Source organism: Camelus dromedarius, chromosome 3, assembly GCF_036321535.1.
Source record: "Camelus dromedarius isolate mCamDro1 chromosome 3, mCamDro1.pat, whole genome shotgun sequence".
Lineage (NCBI taxonomy): Eukaryota > Metazoa > Chordata > Mammalia > Artiodactyla > Camelidae > Camelus > Camelus dromedarius.
The window spans coordinates 22682977-22688976 of NC_087438.1; positions in this window are offsets into that span (position 1 = coordinate 22682977).

The following is a 6000-nucleotide window of genomic DNA, read 5'->3' on the forward strand; positions in this document are numbered from 1 at the left end:
CTGGCTCCACTATTTACTGACTGTATGACTTTGGCCAATTTACTTAAGTTCCTTATGACTTGGTCTCCTCATGTATAAAATAGGAAAAATAATAATGGTACTAGCCTGATAAATTTGAGGTGATGATTAAATGATTAAACATACACTTTATTCATGGGTCCATCAAGCTAGCACTAGGGTAGCTGGGAAAAGAGGCTGACCGACATCTGGAAATGAGTCATGTTGTCTGCCTGATTAATGGAATGCCTCCTCCTCTGGGAGCACCCTCTGGTGAGAATTTACATGATACATTAGTTTCCTATTGCTGCTATAACAAATTGCCACAGGCTTCCTGGTTTAAAACAACACATTTATACATCACAATACTGTAGTTCAGAAGTCTCATTGGGCTAAAATCAAAGTGGCTACTGGGCCACATTCCTTCTGAAGGCTCTAGAGGAGAAATCATTTCCTTGCCTCTCCCAGTTTCTAGAGGTCACTGCATTCCTTGGCTCAAGGTCCTTTCCTTCATCTTCAAAGTAACCAGTAGAAGATCTTCAAATCCTTCTGATTCAGACATTGCTGTGTTCTTCTTATTTGGACCCTTGTGGCCCACCTTGGTAATCCAGGATAATCTCCCCATGTCAAGATCCTTAACTTAATCACATCTGCAAAGTTCCTCTTGCCATATAAGAGAACATATATTAGGTTTGAGGGCCATCATTGTGTTCACTGCACATGAGATATGAACATTTTCACATTCAGTGATGTTCTGAAAGGTCCATCCATGTACCTCTCCCCTAGACCTTCATGTCACAATTTTCTAGCCTGTTCTTTTGCAGTCCCTGATCAGCTGTGAGTGCTCATAAATAACTATAGATCTGTACTCAGTCTATTGTTCCTTATATATGAAGTAGATAGTAAGGTGTACACCCCAAATCCTGCCCTCTCAGAGGACTTCTCTTTTCCACTGTATTTCAGGGTCACCCTGAGTGGGACAGTAGGGTAGCAGTTGTCCAATTTCAGCTGAAACTGGTATGCCATGCAGATCGATCCAAGATTCAAGCCCTTGATTCTCCCTTATTTGCCTCTTTCATTAACTGGTCAAGGGGAATTCCCAATGAGGCTATAAAGATGGCTGGAGGAAGAGAGTGCAAGGTAATAGGAGCAGGTAACATGGGATTCTGAGCCAACAGCTTGTGATAGTTGATTTGTGCCTCCTGGACTGCACCAGCCTGGTCTCATACATATATGCTACTTCTATTAGGAAGGCTGCTGTATGCATTTACTTTCACTGTTTGCAGGATGAGGTAATACCCAGTTCATGATGAACAGTTCTTACAGTCGATTGATGTTCCATGATCAGATGTTCAATCTTTACCAGGGCACAGAGGCCTCCCAGGCTGGAAGTAAATTTCTAGGTATGGTGTTTAATTGATTCAAATTTGCTATAGATTGTGAAAACAGCAAAGAAAAACACTCTGCCAATAATATTTGAAAGACACCATTGATTATAAGATGCATTCCAAGTCCAAAGAAGTTAAAATGTGAAAAAAAACCCCACCCAAACCGCGTACCTTAGAATCATTAAAATAAGGTATTGCCTAAGCCACCCTTCCACTGTATACATAAGGAAACAGGTCTAGAGAGGTACTGACTTTTCCAAGATCACACAGCTCCTTAGCGACAGTGCCGTATCCAGACACATCTCCTGACTTTCAGTCCAAAGCCAGTTTCATGTCATCATATAAATTTATTATTAATGGTTAGTATGAATAATATAACCACAACTTTGCACATACATTAAATGCCCTTATTCTGCTTTATGTCAGGAATACCAGGAAAAATATGGTTTTTCAGGTGGCTCTGAAATACAGTGGCTCTTTAGGGTCTGCACCCTTCATTACTACCACCCCCTTGCCCCAGGCAAACCAAGTAAAATTACAATAAAATTACTCTAAATCCAGTGTTTCCTTCAACTTTCTGATGATAAGAGTCTTCTAATAATACAGATTTCTTGAATCCCAGTGTAATCTTGCTAAATCAGAATCCCGGGACCCATGGCCTGGGAAGCCTTTTGTTGTTCAAGTTTCCTCAAGTGATTCTTATCAGCAGAGAAGTTTGGGGAACACTATACCCGGCCCCATCATTCTAATGATGAAGATGATGAAGTTCAGAGAAGTTGAATGACTTATTGAAGACCACGGTGTCTATCTTTTGTAAGCACAGACTGCTCCTGAAAGGACCGTGCCTTTCTTTGGGGAAGGCGCCTGGAGGACTGGCAATCTAAGAGGCAAAAGAGACTTTCATTTTTTCATTATATGACCTTTTGTGGTAGTGGGAAAAAAATGTTTTCCTTGTATAGTAAATTAATTTTTCAGTTAAAAACCTGGTTCTAAGTACATCTGATTTGCATATATTTTGGAAATACAGCCATTTGTACCCTGGCTCCCCCTACTCCCACCCACCTACCTTGAGCCCGCTTCTAGCTGACAGACAGCCCCCTCATTTCCCTTTCGTCTGCCTACTCCACTCTCCACCTACGCAGCCAGCTCCCCATTACTCCAGCACCCCAGCTAGGCTGGAGGCCAGGAGCACTGGAACAACCCCTTCCCTGCCTAAAGGGCCTTGGAATTGAGTCACCCTCCCCCTGAGATGCCGGAGATGACTGGGCTTGGCTGTGACTCACTTGCCAACTACGCCCCTAAGTGACAGTCCTGAGTACATTCAGAGAGGACTCTATGCTGAGGGGCTCACCCTCCCACCTTTCTAGTTTCTCAAATCCCTGAGGGCAAGATTCTATGTAAGGTGGGATTAGAAGAAGATATTTAGATGTCTAAACATGAGAGTGTGGAGCAACTCATAACTACAGAGGGAGTGCCAATTTTTTTAACCATTTTGGAAAACTGGCAGTATCCACTAAAGCCCAACAAATGCATACGTATGTTCCAGGATTACTACTCCTAGATACACCTACAGGAATGTGTATATATAATAACAAATATGTACAAGAATATTCATAGGGACAACTATTCATATAGTCCAAAATTGGGAATTACTCAACTATTCATCAATAGTCAAATGGGTAAAATAAATTCTATTATATTCGTACAAAATAATAGTATCAGCAATGAGAGTGAATCACTGATACATGCAATGGCATAAATGGTTCTCACAGATATAATGTTGAGAAAAAAAAGACAGACATAAATAAGTACAGAATTATATGATGTCATTTACATGAAGTTTTTTCTCTTTTCAATTTTATTGAGATATAATTGACATGTGTAAGTTTAAGGTGTACAATTAGATGATTTCATACACTTATTGAATACTATATATATTGTGAAATGATTACCACAGTAAGGTTAGTTAACACATCCATCACTTCACATAATTATAATTTTTTACATGAAGTTTTACTTAAAAACAGTCAAAATTAATTTCTGGTTTTATAAGGCAGGATACTGAGTGGGAAGAGACTGGGAGGGGTGTGAGGGGAGTTCTGTGGAGCTGGTAATATTAGGGTCCATCAGAGGAGATAGGTAATTACAAAAATTTAATTTATGAATATATAAATTAGATAATAATGGGTAATTTATAAAAACTCATTGAGAGGTCCACTCATGATTTGTGCATTTTTTCTGTATGTATATTTACTTCATAAAGTTTACTTTATTAGTTTTCTTTTAATTAACTTATGTGCTTCTATTGAAGTATAGTTGATTTACAATATTATATTAGTTTCAGGTGTACAGCAAAGTGATTCCATCATACATAAACATATATAAATATTCTTTTTTAGATTATTTTCCATTATAGGTTATCACAAGACATTGACTATAGATCCCTGTGCTATACAGTAGGTCCTTGTTTATCTATTTTATATATAGTAGAGTGTATATGTTAATCCCAAACTCCTTATCTATCCCTCCCCACCACTTCCCCCCACCCCCGGTAACAATAGTTTGTTTTCTATGTCTATGAGCCTATTTCCGTCTTGTAAATAAGTTCATTTGTATCTTTTTGTTTTTAGATTCCACTTGTAAGCGATATCATATAATATTTGTCTTTCTCTGTCTGATTTTAAAATTTACTTTGAAAAAATAGTCCCCATAAGAGCAGTAATTCTCCATTTTATCAAACCCAAAAGCCCCCCTTTTATAACAAATATTCTGTAATATCCTCTGTACTCTTCTGAAAATTTTTAATTTTATAATTAAAAAAAGCAATATAGTGCCTTAGTAGAAGTATAAAGAAAAAAAGAAGAGGGCAAAACTTTATAATAAAATAATGTGTATTTCAGAATATTGGTATTTGGTCAGGACTTCTCTGGAAGACCCTGAGTACAACAGGTGCTTGCACCTACTGTGAAAATCTTTATGAATACAACATTTGCAAGTGCAGATGGCATCAGGTAACATACTAGCTAATTACTAGGGCACTGGTGATGGGATTTTTCTGAAATGGTAAACAATCTGGGCTAACGTTTTAAACAGAACGCAATGTAACCACCCTTCCATTTCCACAATAATGACATTGCTTTCAAATCTAGAGCATGTTAAAACTATGCAAAAATACTTTGCTTTTATATATCAAAGCCAACTTAAACTCTAGGCTTGGATCATTATAAACACACTTTACATGTACCTGAATGTCCAATTTGATATTGAGACAATCCACTCTCATATAGGACTGTCCTGTGCATTACAGGATGTCTAACCTCCATGGCCCCTGACCATTAAGTGTCAGAGGTGTCATTGCAACAACCATACACTTCCAATATTCCCCTGGGGACAGTGTCACTTTGGTGGAGAACCATCTGTGTAGAGGATAACTTCTTGGCTATAAACCATTAATGTTCTCATTCATGAAACCCTTGAAGATCTATGTGATCAAAATAATTTGATGGGCATAATAATTTGAATAGACTCTTTCAGGTCTTCAAAGCTTCTCTACTCATTGCACTGCTGATCTGTCCCATATTAGGCTTCTTGGAGTCATAGCTTGATGAAGATTCAAGGGTTCTATAGTTGATGCCTGAAGTTAAAGGTCCATCAGGGGTATGAATAAAGTTTATAGACAAACAGGTGGAAATTACGCCTTTAATTTCAAGCTTTATCCTACGTCTGCCTTAAGAGCCTCACTCCCTTTTGTAAATAAGACCCCTCAGCTGTTCCAGAACAGAGGCCCTCCTTGATTAGTCAGCCTGTACAATCGAGAGTTGCATGAATCAATGCTGGATATTCTTGTCTACTAAATACTGAAGACCTTATACTTCATCTTCTGTCATGGAGCACAGCAAATATTTGAGTGATTATTATATCCTAGGCTATATATGAACTTTGTGCTAAGCATTTCACAGGTATTATCTCATTATATTCTCACAGAAACTCTATGAGGTAGTCACTAATATTCCTAGGTTTCAGTGGGGAAGGAAACTGAGACACAGAGAGGTTAAGTAACATTCCTAGGGTCGCAGAGTTAATCAGCTTAAAAGGCAGGATTTAAACCTGTGCATCTGATTCCAAAGCTGGAGCTCTTAACTTTTACGGTATTCTGTCTCCAAGCTGGGGGAACACCCTTTTGCCCAGAATCTGTACCCTGGATATAGAGAAATGGTACAGCCATTATCTAAAGGCCTTTCAGAATTCAGCCTGCCTGGGGAGAAGTCCAGTGACCTCTTGTATCAGTGAGATTATTGCAGTCAGCTTCAAATAACAGAAAGCTGACTAGTAAGTGTGGACAATAAGAACATTTGTTGCTTACCCAACATGAAGTCCCAGGGCTGGTTAAATGGCTCAGTAATATCATTAAGTATGATATTGGCCTCACCATTGTCAGAGTATTAGCTTTTCTTTCTCATGTGTGTTACCTCCTGGGTGCGAGATGGCTGCTGCTGCTCCAACTGCACAAGAGAAAGGAATGGGTAGAGGAAAAGAGATTTTTTATAGCTTTTTATCCTGACTTCCTTTTGATTCTCATTGGCCATAACTGATTGATATGCCCACTCTTAAACCC